Source organism: Macaca mulatta, chromosome 17, assembly GCF_049350105.2.
Source record: "Macaca mulatta isolate MMU2019108-1 chromosome 17, T2T-MMU8v2.0, whole genome shotgun sequence".
NCBI lineage: Eukaryota > Metazoa > Chordata > Mammalia > Primates > Cercopithecidae > Macaca > Macaca mulatta.
In genome coordinates, this window is record NC_133422.1 from 56,563,740 (window position 1) to 56,584,125 (window position 20,386).

Below are 20,386 nucleotides of genomic sequence, written 5' to 3' on the forward strand. Positions count from 1 at the left end.
CAGTGTTCTCCTGGTAATATTGCACTGATTATTGTTTATGAGAGTGGAAGGGATGTAAAGTAGTGAGAAGGGGGAAGGTAGCTTTTGGTTTGTTTTGTTTTTGTTTGCTTAAGAATATATAAACACTAATAGGGGAAATTATTCTCAGTGACATGTCAAACCATGTCACCAAATATGTTAGCCACAAAATTGCTAGGTGGGAAGTAACCCAGTTGGAAGTTACATGCATTAAAATGAAATGTTTGCTAATAACACTCAGTGAGACCTCAGGGACCTGATGGGGAAAGGGAAATGCGTTTTATGACTTGAATCATTAATTTTAATTAATGAGGAACTTTTTGTTAAAGGTGTTTTAAGAACATTACTTGAATGCCTACAACAAGAAAAATGCATAATGGGAAGCAAGATTTATATTGCATAAACAATTCTTCTAATGGGACATGTGGAATGAATACATATTTCAGAAAAATGAAAAACGCAGCATCCCATATTTGTAAGGTTTAATCTCTGGAGAAATCAAAATGTAAAATACCATCTGATAATGTTAAATTCATAATTTGCAAAAATACAATCAGCTTTATTCCCCACAGTTTAAATATAATTATCAAATAAATCTCTGCAAGTCTACTTGGTAGAATGCATTTATCTTAATATTTATGTCATAGATTCTATATGTTTAGTAGCTACATATTTATGCATAGTAAACATGTGTTGTGATTTTTAAGATCATGGTAAGAACTATTTATCATGGGGTTGACCCGCTTAACAAAATTTTAAATGCACAATACAATATTGTTAACTATGAGCACAATGTTGTACAGCAGATCTCTAGAACATACTTATCTCACATAACTGAAACTTTTATACCCATTGAACAGTAACTTCCCTTTCTCCCCTCCCTCTAGTTCCTGATAGCCACTATTCTACTTTCTGTTTCTATGAGTCTATTTTAGATACCTTAAATAAGTGGAATTATACTGTATTTATACTTCTGTGACTGGCACATTTTTCTTAGTATAATTTTCTCCAGGTTCATCCTTTTTGTTGCATATGGCAGGATTTTTTTCTTTATTGATTCTGAATATTATTCCAATATATGTAAATACCATATTTTCTTTATCCATTCATCCATCTATAGACGTTTACATTGTTTCCATATCTTAGCTTTTGTGAGCAATGACACGATGAGATGGCAGTGCAGATACATCTTAGAGATCCTGATTTCAATTCTTTTGGATATATACTCAGATATAGGATTGTTGGATCATGTGATAGTTTGATGTCTACTATAGTTACTTTTTAAGTAGTTTTTAATTTTTTCAGTGGCTATACCATTTTCACATTCCTATCCACAGTATACAAAAGTTCTAATTTCTCTACACCCTTAATAACATTTGTTATATTTTGTTTTGTTGTTCTGGTGGTTTTTGTAACAGCCAATTTAACCAATGAGAGGTGATATGATGGTTTTCATTTGTATTTCCCTTATGATTAGAGATGCATAGTTAAACATCTCTTCCTATCCCTGTTGACTGTTTGTATTTAATCTTTGGAAAAGTGTCTATTTAAGCCCTTTAGCTCTTTTCAAATCCTTTTTTGTTTGTTTGTTTTACTTTTGTGTAATAGAAGTCCCTTATATAGTGTAGATATTAATCACTTATCAAATACATAATTTGAAAATATTTTCTCCCATTCTGAAGGCTGCCTTTTCACTGTTGTGTGTGTGTGTGTGTGTGTATGTGTATGTGTGCTGAAGCTGTTTACTGTCCTGTAGACCTACCTGTCTACTTTTGCTTCGGTTGTTTGTGCTTTTGGTGAAATATCCAATAAATCATTACCAAAACCAGTCACAATTTTTTTCTCCTTTTTTTTCCTAGGAGCTTTATATTTTCAGGTCCAACATTTAAGTATTTAATCAATTCTGAGTTAATTTTGTGTACAGTAAAAGTTATAAATTCAATTTCATTCTTTTACATGTATATGTCCAGCTTCCTCAACTCCATTTATTGAAGAGACTAGTTTCCTTATTGTGTATCCTTGACATCTTTGTCAAAAATCAGTTTACTGTATATGTGTGGGTTTGTTTCTGGGATCTATATGTCTATTTTTTGCCAGTACAATACTGTTTTAATTATTGTAGCTTTGTAATACATTTCTAAATCAGGAAGTGTGATGCCTCCAGCTTTGTTCTTATTTCTTACGATTGCTTTGGCTCTTCAGAGTCTTTTATGGTTTTATACAAATTTTAGAAGTTTTTTTTTTCTTTTATGTAAAAAAAAAATGGCATTGAGGTTTTGATACAGATTGCCAGAATCTGTGATCACTTTGGTAATATGGACTTTTCAAAAATTTTAAGTCTTCCAATCCATAAATACAGATGTCTTTCCATTTATCTGTATCTTCTTTAATAAATGCTTTGTAGTATTTTTAGTATACAATTGTTTCAACTGTTTGCTTAAGTTTATTACTAAGTATTTCATTATTTTTGAGGCTATTATAAAGGGGATTTTTCTTTTTCTTTTTTGGATAGTTCATTATTAGTGTTTAGAAACACAACTGATTTTTGTATATTTATTTTGTATTCTGCTATCTTAATAGGTTTATTATTTCAAACATTTTTGGTGAAGCTTTTAGAATTTTATCCATGGAAGATCATATCATTTGCTAACAGAGGTAATTTTGCTTTTCCTTGACTATTTTGATGTGTTGTATTTCTTCTTGCCTAACTTCCCTGTTTAGGAATTCCAATATTATGTTGAATACAAATGGTAACAGCTTTTGATGTTAGAAGAAAAGCTTTCAGATTTTCATCCTTAAGTATAATGTTAGTTGTGGACTTTTCCTACATGGATTTTACCGTGTTGAGGTAAATTCCTTCTGCACTTAGTTTATTCAGTGATTTTATTATGACAGGACATTGGATTTTCTTAAAAACTTTTCTGTATCTACTGAGATGATAAAGTGATTCTACTCTCCATTCTGTTAATTTAGTGTATCACAATAATTGATTCACCTATTTTGAGCCATCACTGAATATTAAGGATAAATTTCACTTAGTCATGATAGTTCTACTGTACCATTGAAATTGGTTTGCTGGTATTTTGTTTGGGACTTTGGTATTTATATTCACCAGGGGTTTCTTTTGTTGTTGTTGTTTTTCTTGTAGAATCTTTTTCTGGGCTTGGTCTTAAAGTATGTGATTGTTAATTATATTTTCTGTTGACATATTTTGTTATTGGTTTCCAGGTATTTTACTAGGAGTTAATTATTCTGTAAAAAGATGGAAACTTCTTGGATAATACTGAGGAAACTACCAAATGCTGATACAGAAAAAAAAAATCAGTTTTTGTTCCCCTAATTGAATTCTAGTTGTCTCTCAGGGTTGTGGATTGCAACGTCCTATCTCAGACTATGGGACAATTATCTCTATGGTGCCACACATAATTCCCATGAAAACAAATGAGGTTGTTAAGTTTAGTAGGAAAGAAGAAGAAACAAGTCAATGCTCAAGCACCAGTCTCTGTTCTTTCTCACTATTTCAGACTGCAGTACAATAAATGAGTTATCAGAGTTCCCCTATTTTCAGTTTCTTAGAAAAGAAAAACATGAGAGTTTGAAAGAAAAAATGAACTCATTTATTAAAATCTTAACATCTTTTTATAGCCTTATATCTTTGTTTTATTTAATGGTTTAGATACAAATAATTTTCTTAGCCATATGATTTAAAATTCTAATCTAATAAACTCAATTTCATGAAGCTTGAGCATGACTAAATGCATTTTGTCAGCACCAGGATACTTTCAAAAATGTGTTCAGACTTCTCACCCTGACAGCTGTTCTCTTTGCACTCTGCTTTTTACGTAATACACTTGAGGCAGGAAGACATCAGTCAAGCCATATTTGAACAGAAGAGAGAGTTTCTTGTGTTAGAATTTCTAGGATGCATCATTTAACTTCAAATGATGCATAAAGCATAGTTAAAAAAAAAAAAACTTACGTTGTAAAATCTGTGAAATAGTTTCCTTATTATATCAAGGTAATAACAGCCATGCCAGGCAAAACCTGGTCTTCTAAATGTTAGCTCTAGTACACAATAATTTTTAAAAAAGAAAATGAGAGTTGTGATTTTTTAAACTATCTATTCTGATCAGCTTATAAAAGTATAGGGTAGAATCTCTCTCTCTGTTTTACTTACTCTCTCTTCCTTTTTCTTCTACTCTCTGTGAACTAAGTAAAGGCCTATTTACCTGAGACAAAATAATACATATTGGTCCAAGTTGTATACGGAAGCACTAAAACTTCATTTCATAACTTATCTAGTGTGCGAAAAATCAATTTTATTACGTAGGAGTGAGAAACTTATTAATATTTAATAATAATGACTAATCTTGTTTGTCCTTTATTTCATTTTTAATGTATAAGTTTTATAATGATAGAAATATTCTGTTCAAAAATAGAGATAAGGTCAGAAATAATCCAATATCCATCAATAATGGAATATTAAGATAAATAATGAATCTGCATATTATTATTATTATTATTATTTTTTTTTTTTTTTGAGACAGAGTCTCGCTCTGTCACCCAGGCTGGAGTGCAGTGGCCGGATCTCAGCTCACTGCAAGCTCTGCCTCCCGGGTTCATGCCATTCTCCTGCCTCAGCCTCCCGAGTAGCTGGGACTACAGGCGCCTGCCACCTCGCCCGGCTAAGTTTTTGTATTTTTAGTAGAGACGGGGTTTCACTGTGTTACCCAGGATGGTCTCGATCTCCTGACCTCGTGATCCGCCCGTCTCGGCCTCCCAAAGTGCTGGGATTACAGGCTTGAGCCACCGCGCCCGGCCGAATCTGCATATTATTAAACAACTGAGAGGTGAAGCTGGCTGGGCTTCCCAGTGGGGTGGGGACTTGAACTTTTCTGTCTAGCTAAAGGTTTATAAAAACACCAATCAGCACTCCGTAAAAATGAACCAATCAGCAGTCTGTAAAGTGGACCAATCAGTGCTCTGTAAAATGGACCAATCAGCAGGATGTGGGTGGGGGCAAATAAGGAAATAAAAGCTGCCTCCTGAGCCAGCAGCAGCAACCAGTTTGGGTCCCATTCCACACTGTGGAACCTTTGTTCTTTAGCTCTTCACTGTAAATCTTGCAGCTCCTCACTTTTTGGGTCCACGCTACCTTTGTGAGCCATAATACACACCGTGAGGTTCTGCCACTTCATTCCTGAAGTCAGTGAGACCATGAACCCACTGGAAGGAAGAAACTCTGGACACATCTGAAGGAACAAACTCCGGACACACCGTCTTTAAAAACTATAGCACTCTCCCTGAGGGTCTGCGGCTTCATTCTTGAAGTCAGCGAGACAAAGAACGCACCAGAAGGAACTAATTTCGGAAACACAATGAAACATAATGTGGTATTTACTGATGTAGAATTAAAATTTTTAAAAGAAAAATAAAAAAATATTTAAAACATGTATGAGAACACTTTGTAAACAAAATAAAACAAAAAGTAGATATTTAGGGTTGTGGAGGTTTATGTTAAGTCGTTGAACATAAAGTTCTGGCTGGGTGTGTTGGCTCACACCTGTAATCCCAGCATTTTGGGAGGCTGAGGCAGGCGGTTCACAAGCTCAAGACCATCCTGGCCAAGATGGTGAAACCCTGTCTCTACTAAAAATACAAAAAATAACTGGGCATGGTGGTGTGCACCTGTAATACCCACCTGATATTGGAGACTGAGGCAGGAGAATTGGTTGAACCTGGTAAGCGGAGGTTATAGTAAGCCAAGGTTGCGCCACTGCACTCCAGCCTGGTGACAGAGCGAGACTCCATCGCAAAAAAAAAAAAAAAAAAAAAAAAAAAAAAAAAGACTGAATTTCTGACTAATGTCTTTGCTATTTTCACCTTATTCATGAATGTAAATAAAAATATTAAGAAACATTAATGTCAGAACTACATCTTATCACTTGCAACAATATAATTGCTGCGGATATAAAAGTTTACCAAATTAACTCACATTTTCCAAGAAAAATAAATAGATACGTGGAATTCATAAAAATGTTTTACATACACATTATCTATACCATTAACATGTATGATTTGTAGATGTATATTTCTTGTACCTCATGAACCTCCTTATAAAAATGAAAATTCAGAGTCACAAGACCAAAGATGGAGTCTCAGGCTCAAATCATTTTATTTTCCTCAATAACTTTAATTGCAATCTGTTTTTTTTTTTTTTTTTCAGTGCCTGCAGTTTATTGTTTATATTCAACCCCTCATCACAAAACCAGACACATCCAAAAGTTGTTTGTTTCTGTAATTTCCAGTTTATTTTCTACTACCTAAAACATGATAATGCTATAGTGGAAAGCGACTTCGCATAGATTCTCTTCTGCTTTTCACTATTTGCTGATGAATGTATTCTAGTTCCCATGGAAATCAACCTCATCCATTGAAAGAATGCAGGTCCAGTAGCTTGCAGCAAAATTTTTCTGTAATGATCACAATTACTTGTTCTAATCAAACTTAGGTTTTCCTTTTTATCTAGTCAGTAGAAATCTACTTAATTGCTTCCTGCAGTTTTCTATATATCTAATCACGCAAAGAGATAATTCTTCTTGTTAGTATGTAGTAAATAACAACAACAACAGCAACAACAAAAAAACCTGACAACTGGTTCCTAGTTAATTTTCAGTCCACTAAACCATTTCATTTTCTATTAGATAATTGACTTCAGAAACTTTTGACATGTTTGAGCCAATTGTTAACTGCTTGGGCTATACTCTAAACATCCTATTAATATAATTTATATATTTGCTATAACTTATTGTGGCTAAATAATAAGTATATCCATGTTTTATTCTTCCTTAACACCTTGCAAGACTACTATCATAGCACTTTGCATTTAATCGGAGCCATATGACTCTTTCTCAATAACTGAATTAGCCGGGTTTTTTTTTCATTCAGTGCATGGAGTTAAAAGAGGTAAAAACCTAAAACTAAACCATGAGGAACTCTGAATAAGGATTAGCTAATCCTACCAAAGATGACTGAAATTTAGTGGCCAGTGGGGGAATCCAGGTGAGCAGTGTGCATCACAACTCTGAGCTAGGTATGTTTAAACAAGAGAATTGTCAACAGTGCTGAATACAATTGAATCTTGAGAAACATGGCTTTAAATTGTGCGGGTCCACTCATATTTGGATTTTTAAAATAAATATATGGGAAATATTTTTGGAGATTTTTGACAATTTGAAAACCTCACAGATGAAAGTTTGCCTAAAAATATTTTTAAAATAAGAATACGGCATGTTATAAATGCATACAATATATGTAGATACTAGTTTATTTTATGACTTACTGGCATAAAATATACAGAAATCTATTATAAAATGTTAAACTTTGTCAAAACTTATGAACTCACATACACACCATTCATGGCTCCATTTGTAATTGAGACAAATGTAAAGAAACATAAAAATGAAGTATGAAATTGTAATGGCATAAAATTAATGGTATTACATAATGTACTACTGTGATAATTTCATAGCTACCTCCTGTTGCTACAGCAGTGTTCTCATGTGTTGCTAGTATCTACCAAAAAGGCCATGTGATGCTAGTTGTCTACACGTGAGCAGTTTGATATTACATAATGTACTACTGTGGTACATTATGTATCACATATGTTATTAGATAATGCAGTAATGTGATAATTTCATAGACACCTCCTATTGCTATTGCAGTGTGCTCATGTGTTGCTAGTATCTACTGAAATGCCATGACAACATGCTAGTTGTCTTCGTGAGAGCAGTTTGTCTTTCCAGTAGTCATACATTGCATTAAAAAGGGATCTCTCGCAGCTCTCATATGTTTTTCATTGAGTTTAGTGCAATACCATAAACTTTGAATAACACCATGGAACTCATATGAATAGCCACTAGTGATGCTGGAAGTCCTCCCAAGAAGCAGAAAACAGTCATGACATTGCAAGAAAAAACTTGAATTGCTTGATAGGTATCATACATTGAGGTCTGCAGCTGTGGTTGTCTGCCATTTCAAGATAGATAAATCCAGCATAGGGCATTGTGAAAAAAGAAAAGAAAATTTGTGAAGCTGTCACTACAGCAACACCACAAAGCATGAAAATCTTATGCTTTTTGAAAATATCTTTTCATCTCATATTGAAAATGCAGCTTTTATGTAGGTATGGGATTGCTCTAAGAAAGGCATACCTATAGACTCTAACACAATTTGAAAAAACGTGAAGTCCTTTTATGACAACTTAATGTAAAAGGAAGGTGAAGGATCTAAAGTTGGAGAACTTAATGCCAGCAAAGAATGATTTGATAATTTTAGAAAGATATTTAGTTTAAAAAATGTCAGTTAACAAGAGAAATATCTTCTGTTGACCAGGAATCAGCAAAGTCCCCAGACACCGTTAAGAAAATTATTGAGGAGAAAGGATATCTGCCTGGACAGATTTTTAGTGCAGATGAATATGTCCTATTCTGGAATAAAATGGCACAAAGGACATTTATTAGTAAAGAAGAGAAGCAAGCCAGGATTTAAGACAGGAAAGGATAGGCTAACTCTACTGCTTTGTTCAAATACAATCGGTTTTACGATCAGGGTTGACCTTACCTTATAGCTGCTGACCTCTGAGCCTTGAAGGAAAAAGATAAACATCAGAGGGAAGTCTTTTGGTTTTACAACAAAAAGCCCTGGACAATGAGAATCTTTTTTTTCTGATTAGTTTCATCAACACTTTATTTCTGAAGTCAGGAAGTATCTTGCCAGTCAGGGACTTCCATTTAATGTTTTCTGATATTGGACAATGCTCTTGGACACTAAGAACCCCGTGAGTTTAACACTGAAGGTACTGAAGTATTCTACTTGCCCCCAAATGTAGTATCTCAAATTCAGCCTCTAGATCAGGGACTCATAAGGACCTTTAAAGGCTTATTATACATGGTACTCTGTGGAAACAATCATCAATGCCAAAAAGAAGAACCCTGATAGAACAGCATAAGAGTCTGTGAGGATTACCCCATTGAATATGCCATCCTTGCTATAGAAAAAGATATGAAAGCCATCAAGCCTGAAACAATAAATTCCTGCTGGAGAAAGCTATGTCCAGAGGTTATGCCTGACTTCACATGATTTACAATGAGATAACCGAGGAAATCATGAAATAAATTGTGGCTATGACAAAAAAAAAAAAAAAAGGTAGGGAATGAAGGGTTTCAAGAATGCTGTTAGACACCATGATAGAGGAATTAACAGAAGATGACTTGATGGAGATGAGTGCTTCAAAACTAGTGCCAGACGATGAAAAATAAGGTTGTAGAAGCAGTAGAAGCAATGCCAGAAAACAAACTGATGTTGGAGAATCTGGCAGAAGAGTTAAGACTATTTAAGATTGCTTTTGACCTATTTTGAAACATGGACCATTCTATAATATAGACACTAAAACTAAAACAAACAGGGGAAGGATTGGTGCCATATATAAACATTTTTAGAGGGAAAAAAAAAAAGCAGAAGAGTCAGAAAGAAATCACGATGTATTTCCATAAAGTTTCTCCAAGTGTGCCCACACCTCCTATGTCTCCTATCACCTCCTCGACCTCTTCATTTCTACCACTCCTGAAATAGCAAGACTAGATCCACCTTTTCCTCCCCTTTATATCCTACTCAATGTGAAGACAGTGAAGACAAAGACCTTCAAATTGATCCACCTCCACTTAATAAATAGTAAATATATTTTATATTCCTTATGATTTTTCTCAGTGATATTTCCTTCTATCTGGCTTACTTTATACAGCATAAATACATATAACATACAAAATATAAGCAAACTGACTATACTATTGATAAGGCTTCTGGTCAACAGTTGACTATTAGTAATTAAGTTTTGAGGGAGTCAAAAGTTCTACACAAATCATTGACCCTGCAGGGCATCCATAACCCTAACCCTCATGTTGTCTAAGAGTCAGTTATAGTGCTTAGAAATTAAATAAAATAAAATCTAAAAATCTCCTATTAAGAATGACCAAGGAGTCACTAGGATAGGATTTTGTAGGTTTCTAGGATTCTACTGTGTTGCAAACCTTTATTTCCACTGCACTTTGGCTCCTTATCTTGCGTTCTTTTCATCTCTCAGGGGTAGAAATGCTTTACTCTCATTAAGGGAAGCTATATTTATCTTTTGCCCTATCTTTCGACACTTGGTATCCTACATAATCAGATTTTCAATTTTTGTTTCAAATTTTATTAAGATGTTTTTGAAGACAAAGTTAAATTTTTCACCTACAATGATACCTACCATACCCCATAAAAAATTTGAGCTATTAAAGGCATGGCAATTTTTCCTACATAACTTAGAAATGTAGTCATAACAAATCAACAATGCATTTGTAACTATGTTCTTCCTAGAATTGTTATTTCTTCTTGAACAGTGTCAAAATTTTCAGATATTAGAAAGTAGTAGAACCAGTGGAAACTATTTTTTTTCATATAAATATCAAAATAACTGACTCACACCTTAGCTCTCCTCAATCTATGTCAATTTCCCATTCCATTTCAAAGTGCATTTGGAAAGTCTAGCTCCATAGTGACTGAAATAAATGTCATAATATTTAAAGGCAGAAATTAATTCAATATGATTGTAAAGCAGTAATATTAGCAGAACATATTTATATGTTATTCCTTCAAGAGGACCATAAGAATGACTACTATGTGCTCTCATACCATAAATAGAAATGTATTCTTTTATATTCTCATAATGCAAAGCCTGTAATAATGCTCTAGAAACAGAAAATAAACTTTTACTAGTCACTATGCAAGAGAAGTTACAGATATATCAAAAGTGTGCTCCTGCTGCTCATATATTAATATACATTTTTTACCTTTAGCAATATTAACAACATTTTATCAACTTTAAGCCTTACCTTCTTGTGAAAGTCTTTTTTTTTCCATTTACTCTTTACTCCCAATACAGAGCTCATAAATTGTAATAATTTGAAGTTAAGCAATTTATGATTGCCATTTATTTTCAAGTCTCTTCTTCTATTCCATTACATGTGTAGGAGAATTGTATATGTCCAATTCAATTCAATATGCTAATTTCAAAAGTCTGAGTTTAAAATGTAACCTCCCCCCCATTTCTTATTTCTGTTTATCTGATAAATTACCCTTCTTTACAAATTTTGAATTAAAATATTCCTACAAAAGTCCAGATCTCAAATAAGGAAACAATCATAACTAGTTTAATGAGGAGATAAATAATACAAATATTTTTTAAATGGTAATTACTATTTATACGTTTCAATTACAATGAAAAGTATGGAATTTGGGGGAGAAAGCAGTTCCAAGATGGCCAAATAGGAACAGCTCCAGCTTCCAGCATTAGCGACACAGAAGATGGGTGATTTCTGCATTTCCAACTGAGGTACCAGGTTCATCTCACTAAGGCGTGTTGGACAGTGGGTGCAGGACAGTGGGTGCAACCACCTGAGTGAGAGTTGAAGCAGGACAAGGCATCGCCTCACCTGGGAAGTGCAAGGGGTAAGGGAATTCCCTTTCCTAGCTAAGGAAAATCATGACACACAGCACCTGGAAAATCGAGTCACTCCCATCCTGATACTGCCCTTTTCCAAGGGGTCTTAACAAATGGCACACCAGGAGATTATATTCTGCACCTGGCTCAGAGGGTCCCAAGCCCCTGGGGCCTCCCTCATTGCTAGCACATCAGTCTGAGATCTAACTGCAAGGTGGCAGCAAGGCTAGTAGAGGGGTGCCTGCCACTGCTGAGACTTAAGTAGGTAAACAAAGTGGCCGGGAAGTTTGAACTGGGTGGAGTCCACCGCAGCTCAGGGAGGCCTGCCTGTCTCTGTAGATTCCACCTCTGGGGACAGGGCATAGCCAAATAAAAGGCAGCAGAAACCTTTGCAGATTTAAATGTCCCTGTCTGACAGTTTTGAAGAGAGGAGTGGTTCTCCCAGCACGGAGCTTGAGATCTGAGAACGGACAGACTGCCTCCTCAAGTGGGTCCCTGACTCCTGAGTAGCCTAACTGGGAGGCACCCCCCAGTACAGGCAGACTGACACCTCACATGGCCGGGTACCCCTCTGAGATGAAGCTTCCAGAGGAACGATCACGCAGCAACATTTGCTGTTCAGCAACATTCACTCTTCTGCAGCCGCTGCTGCTGATAACCAGGCAAACAGGGTTTGGAGTGGACCTACAGCAAAATGCAAAAGACGTGCAGCTGAGGGTCCTGACTGTTAGAAGGAAAACTAACGAACAGAAAGGACATCCACATCAAAACCCCATTTGTACGTCACCATCATCAAAGACCGAAGGTAGATAAAACCACAAAGATGGGGAAAAAACAGAGCAGAAAAGCTGAAAATTCTAAAAATCAGAGCACCTCTCCCCCTCCAAAGGAATGCAGTTCCTCACCAGCAATGGAATAAAGCTGGACAGAGAATGACTTTGGTGGGTGGAGAGAAGAAGACTTCAGATGATCAAACTTCTCCGAGCTAAAGGAGGAAATTCGAATCCATTGCAAAGAAGCAAAAAACCTGAAAAAAGATTAGACAAATGGCTAACTAGAATAAACAATGTAGAGAAGTGCTTAAATGACCTAATAGAACTGAAAACCATGGCACGAGAACTACATGACAAACACACAAGTTTCAGTAACCGATTTGATCAACTGGAAGAAAGGGTATCAGTGATTGAAGATCAAATGAATGAAATGAGGCAAGAAGAGAAGTTTAGAGAAAAAAATAGTAAAAAGAAATGAACAAAGCCTCCAAGGAATATGGGACTATGTGAAGAGACCAAATCTACATTTGATTGGTATACCTGAAAGTGAGGGGGAGAATGGAACCAAGTTGGAAAACACTCTGCAAGATATCATCCAGGAGAATTTCCTAATCTAGCAAGGCAGGCCAACATTCAAATTCAGGAAATACAAAGAACACCACAAAGATACTCCTCGAGAAGAGCAACTCCAAGACACATAAAGATTCATCAAAGTTGAAATGAAGGGAAAAATGTTAAGCGTAGCCAGAAAGAAAGGTCTGGTTACCCACAAAGGGAGGCCCATCAGACTAACAGCAGATCTCTTGGCAGAAACTCTGCAAGTCAGAATAGAGTTGGGACCAATATTCAACATTCTTAAAGAAAATAATTTTCAACCCAAAATTTCATATCTAGCCACATTAAGTTTCATAAGTGAAGGAGAAATAAAATCCTTTACAGACAAGCAAATGCTGAGAGATTTTGTCACCACCAGATCTGCCCTACAATAGCTTCTGAAGGAAGCACTAAACGTGGAAAGGAACAACAGGTACCAGCCACTGCAAAAACATGCCAAATTGTAAAGACCATTGATGCTAGGAAGAAACTGCATCACCTAACAAGCAAAATAACCAGCTAACATCATAATGACAGGATCAAATTCACACAACAATATTAACCTTGAATATAAATGGGCTAAATGGTCCAATTAAAAGGCATAGACTGGTAAATTGGATAAAGAGTCAAGACCCATCAGTGTGCTGTATTCAGGAGACCCATCTCACATGCAGAGACACACATAGGCTCAAAATAAAGGGGTAGAGGAAGATCTACCAAGCAAATGGAAAGAAAAAAAAAAAAAAAAAGCAGGGGTTGCAATCCTAGTCCCTGATAAAACAGACTTTAAACCAACAAAGCTCAAAAGAGACAATGAAGGCCAATACATGATGGTAAAGGGATCAATTCTACAAGAAGAGCTAACTATTACATATATATATATACACACACACACACACACACCCCAAATAAAGGAGCACCCAGATTCATGAAGCAAGTCCTTAGAGACTTACAAAGAGACTTAGACTCCCACACAATAATAATGGGAGACTTCAACACTCCACTATCAATATTAGACAGATCAACAAGACAGAAAGTTAAAAAGGATATCCAGGAATTGAACTCAGCTCTGCACCAAGCAGATCTAATAGACATCTACAGAACTCTCCACTCGAAATCAACAGAATATACATTCTTCTCAGCACCACATCAAATATACATTCTTCTTAGCACCACATTACACTTATTCCAAAATTGAACATATAGTTGGAAGTAAAGCACTCCTCAACAAATATGAAAGAACAGAAATTATAACAAACTGTCTCTCAGACCACAGTGCAATCAAACTAGAACTCAGGATTAAGAAAGTCACTCAAAACTGCTCAACTGCATGGAAACTGAACAACCTGCTCCTGAATGACTACTGGGTACATAACGAAATGAAAGCAGAAGTAAAGATGTTCTTTGAAACCAATGAGAACAAAGAAACAACATACCAGAATCTCTGGGACACATTTAAAGCAGTGTGTAGAGGGAAATTTATAGCACTACATGTCCACAAGAGAAAGCAGGAAAGATCTAAAATTGACACCCTAACATCAGAATTAAAAGAACTAGAGAAACAAGAGCAAACACATTGAAAAGCTAGCAGAGGGCAAGAAATAACTAAGATCAGAGAAGAACTGAAGGAGCTAAAGACACACAAACACACGCACACACACACACAAAGAAACCCTTTAAAAAATCAATGAATCCAGGAGTTGGTTTTTTGAAACAATCAACAAAATTGATAGACTGCTAGCAAGACTAATAAAGAAGAAAAGAGAGAAGAATCAAATAGACATAATAAAAATGATAAAGGATATATCACCATTGATCCCACAGATATACAAACTACATCAGAAAATACTATAAACACCTCTATGCAAGTAAAATAGAAAACCTGAAAGAAATGGATGAATTCCTGGACAAATACACTCTCCCAAGACTAACCCAGGAAGAAGGTGATTCCCTGAATAGACTAATAACAAGCTCTGAAATTGAGGCAATAATTAATACCTTACCAACCAAAAAAAGTCCAGGACCAGACGGATTCACAGTCAAATTCTACCACAGGTACAAGGAGGAGCTGCTACCATTCCTTCTGAAAGTATTCTAATGAATAGGAAAAGAGGGAATCCTCCCTAACTCATTTTATGAGGCCAACATCATCCTGATACCAAAGCCTTGCAGAGACACAACAAAAAAAGAAAATTTTAGACTAATATCCCTGATGAACATCAATGCAAAAATCCTCAGTAAAAAACTGGCAAGCCAAATCAAACAGCACATCAAAAAGGCTTATCCACCATGATCAAGTGGGCTTCACCCTTGGTATGCAAGGCTGGTTCAACATACGCAAATCAATAAACATCATCCAGCATATAAACAGAACCAAAGACAAAAACCACATGATTATCTCAATAGATGCAGAAAAGGCCTTTGACAAAATTCAACAGCCCTTCATGCTAAAAACTCTCAATAAATTCAGTATTGATGGAACATATCTCAAAATAATGAACTATTTATGACAAACCCACAGCCAATATCATACTAAATAGGCAAAAACTGGAAGCATTCCCTTTGAAAACTGGCACAAGACAGAGATGCCCTCTCTCACCACTCCTATTTAACATAATGTTGGATGTTCTGGCCAGGGCAATCAGGCAAGAGAAAGAAATAAAAGGTATTCACTAAGGAAAAGAGAAAGTCAAATTGTACCTGTTTGCAGATGACATGATTGTATATTTAGAAAACCACATCATCTCAGCCCAAAATCTCCTTAAACTGATGAGCAACTTCAAAAAAGTCTCAAGATACAAAATCAGTGTGCAAAAATCACAAGCATTCTTATACACCAATAACAGACAAACAGAGAGCTAAATCATGAGAGAAGTCCCATTCATAATTGCTTCAAAGAGAATAAAATACGTAGGAATCCAACTTACAAGGGATGTAAAGGACCTCTTCAAGGAGAACTACAAACCACTGCTCAGTGAAATAAAAGAGGACACAAACAAATGGAAGAACATTCCATGCTCATGGATAGGAAGAATCAATATCGTGAAAATGGCCATACTGCCCAAGGTAATTTACAGATTCAATACCAACCCATTAAGCTACCAATGACTTTCTTCACAGAATTGGAAAAAACTACTTTAAAGTTCATATGGAACCCAAAAAGAGCCCACATTGCCAAGACAATCCTAAGCCAAAAGAACAAAGCTGGAGGCATCAGGCTAGCTAACTTCAAACTATACTGCAAGGCTACAGTAACCAAAACGGCATGGTACTGGTACCAAAACAGAGATATAGACCAATGGAACAGAACAGAGGCCTCAGAAATAATACCACACATCTACAATCATCTGATCTTTGACAAACCTGACAAAAACAAGAAATGGGGAAAGGATTCCCTATTTAATAAATGGTGCTAGGGAAACTGGCTAGCCATATGTAGAAGGCTGAAATTGCATCCCTTCCTGACACCTTATACAAAAATTAATTCCAGATGAATTAGAGACTTAAATGTTATTCCTAAAACCATAAAACCCTAGAAGAAAACCTAGGCAATACCATTCAGGACATAGGCATGGGCAAGGACTTCATGTCTAAAATACCAAAAGCAATGGCAACAAAAGCCAAAATTAGGAAATGGGATCTAATTAAAGAGCTTCTGCACAGCAAAAGAAACCATCAGAGTGAACTACCATCAGAGTGAACAGGCAACCTATGAAATGGGAGAAAGTTTTTGCAAGCTACTCATCTGACAAAGGGCTAATATCCAGAACCTACAAATAACTCAAATTTACAAAGAAAAAACAAACAACTCCATCAAAAAGTGGGAAAAGGATATGAACAGACACTTCTCAAAAGAAGACATTTATGCAGCCAATAGACACATGAAAAAATGCTCATCATAACTCGCCATCAGAGAAATGCAAATCAAAACCACAATGAGATACTATCTCACACTAGTTAGAATGGCTATCATTAAAAAGTCAGGAAACAACAGGTGCTGGGAGGATGTGGAGAAATAGGAATACTGTTACACTGTTGGTGGGAGTGTAAACTAGTTCAACCATTGTGAAAGACAGTGTGGTGATTCCTCAAGGATCTAGAACTAGAAATACCATTTGGCCCAGCCATCCCATTACTGGGTACGTACCCAAAGGAATATAAATCATGCTGCTATAAAGACACATTCACACGTATGTTTATTGTGGCACTATTCACAATAGCAATGACTTGGAACCAACCCAAACGTCCATCAATGACAGAATGGATTAAGAAAATGTGGCACATATACACCATGGAATACCATGCAACCATGAAAAAGGATGAGTTCATGTCCTTTGTAGGGACATGGATGCAGTTAGAAACCATAATTCTCAGCAAACTATTGCAAGAACAGAAAACCAATTACAGCATATTCTCACTCATAGGTGGGAACTGAACAATGAGAACACCTGGACACAGGAAGGGGAACATCATATACTGGGGCCTGCTGTGGGGTGGGGAGAGGAGGGAGGAATAGCATTAGGAGATATACCTAATGTAAATGACGAGTTAATGGGTACAGCCCACCAACATGGCACATGTATATGTATGTAACAAACCTGCACGTTGTGCACATGTACCCTAGAACTTAAAGTATAATAAAAAAAAGAAAAAAAGAAAAGAGTGGAATTTGTATTTGAAAACCATAGTCAATCTCACTTTTGCCAATTATTTGGTGATTCGGAAGTAAGCTTTTAAACATCACTTAACCTCAGTTACTAGATCTGCATAGCATATGACTTGCTACAATTTAGGCATAAAGATGTATAGAAAATATTAGAGAAACATATGCTGTTATTATTATTGATCTTTACATATCCTATTGTGTAAAGTCTTGCTACATTGTGATTTTGTTAAAATGTAATTGACTACATTTTTTATTTTTTACATTATAGCAAAAATATCTATACTTACAAAACAAGTCTAAACAAGATACAATAATAATAATACTTGCAATGCTTAAACAGTTTACACCATGAAAGGAATCATTCTATATACCTTATATATAATTTTCCATTTAACATTCACAACAATTTTCTAAGGTATGTATTTTTGTTTTTAATTGACAAAAATTGTATATATGTAGTGTACATTATGTTTTGACATACATTGTAGAATGGGTACATAAAACTAATTAACATATATCTTGGTTTAAAAATGTGCCATGGACCTGAACAGACATTTTTCAAAAATAAAAAGACATATACATTTGGCCAACAGGTATATGAAAATGCCCACCATTGCTAATCATCAAGTAATTACAAATTAAACTATGAGATATCACCTTACATCTATTAGAATGGCTTTTATCAAAAGGACAAAATTTCAAAGTGTTGAACAGGATGTGGATAAAAGGGAACCTTAGTATATTCTTGGTGAAAATGTAAATTGATAGAGCCATTATGGAAAACAGTATAGATATTCCTCAAAAATTATAACTACCATGTGGTCCAACAATTCCTACTGGGTGTATATGTGAAGGATGTGAAATCAGTATGTTGAAGAGAAAGCTGTACTCCCATGTTTACCGCATTATTTTCAATAGTCAAAATATGGAATCAACCTAAGTGTTCATCAACAGACAAATCTATAAAGAAAATGTGTCACATGTATAAAATGGAATACAATTCAGTCTTTAAATAAGAAGGAAATTTTGTCATTTGAGACATCATGGATGAACCTGGAGGGCATATGTTAAGTGAAATAAGCCAGGCACAGAAAAAGTAATACCACATGATATCACTTGTATAGTCTAAAAACCACTAACTCATAGAAACAGAGTACAGTGACGGTTCCCTGGGGCTGTGTGCTGGGAGGATTGGGGAAATAATGAGTAATGGGTACAAAATTTGAGTTAGACAAGCGGGATAAGATTGAGAGATTTGTTGTGCAACATGGTGAACTCAGCATGAAAAAATGAGGTATATGTTTTATCATCTTTATGTGAATAAACCAATGCAAGGAATGTTTAAGTAATGTGCTCAAGAATTATCATAATTATCATACACAGGTTTTGCATATATAGGCTAAAATAAAATTATCTGCTTTAAATTATAGCATTCCATTCTCTATTATAAATGTTGTGTTTATATAGTTCATTTCAGAAAAAATTTAAAGTACAGATTTTTAAAAACTTTTTGCTGCTCAATTGAGAGGAAAAAACAAAACAAAAACAAACTTGTTTTCAGAGCAATTTGTTTGCCTGAATAAATATTTTATTTTACATAGCCAGCTTTATTTTTAAGAGTTTCATAAAATATGTGTTAAAAAATAAAATGCCCTAAGTTTTGATTTACTTGCTGTAGGAACAGCAGACATCTTTTAACTGTACCTCACATTATCCTTTCAAGAAATAGATAAGCTATTTGAAATAGAACTTGCTAGAGTAATTAAAAATTAATTCTAAATTTTAAAACAAATCATATAATAAAATCTGCTTACAGAAAGGATCTTTAGCCTATTCTGCAAAATTATTCTGCTTTTAATAAAACAACAAATTTGTGAGATAATATAATACATTATGAAACAAATGTACTTCATTTCTCTGCCATGCTTACATTTACAACTACTTTATTATACAAAGAGAGAGATTCATAAGAGGAGAAAACTGGAAATAAATTTTCTTCCATAGAAGGGATGCACTAATATGCTGTTTAAATGCTGCATTAACATTCTATGAATTGGTACTAAGACAATTATTGTCTGCCAGCCACAACAAAGAAGACAGGCCAATACTATTTTTCCCCTTTGAGTTTTGTTTTTATTGTCTTGTTGTATGCTGGAGTTGAGAAAACAAGCTTTCAAGGAATTTGTTAGCTCATTAAGCACAGACTATTCTTGTAAATCAGAGTAAAAAAAAACCCCTGAAATATAAAATTCTTTGAGCCATAAATACATTATGCCCTTAGGAAATTTGCTTTGTACTATATATACTTCCTGTTTTCAGTGAAAATATAACATGGAGTTACGGTAATTTCAACACCTTGGAAAGGTTTGATCAAAGATTTTAAGAAACAGCAAATAAATCTGAGTGCAGAAATGTTCCTAACATGTCAACTAACATTTTATGCTCCCATGCATAAATTTAGAACTCCGTATCTTTCAGTTTAGACACACTTATCATTCATTCTGAATGCTGGTGTTTTCCCTTCAATTACCATTTTTAATATTTTACATTTCCTTTGAGTTTTAGTATGTCTATTAATCCACAGTTCAAATCTCATTATGAACTAAATATATTGTTAGGCAGTGGAAAGACAGCAACTCATTAAAGACAAATGTCAAGAACCTAAGAACTTAGAAAAATTGGAAAACAACATTGATTATCCAATTTGCAGTGTTATGACGGAGACATGTACTGCATGCTTGGTGAACACACATGTTGACTACTCCCTGCCAGCTTGTTCAATGATATAATGTGTGCAAC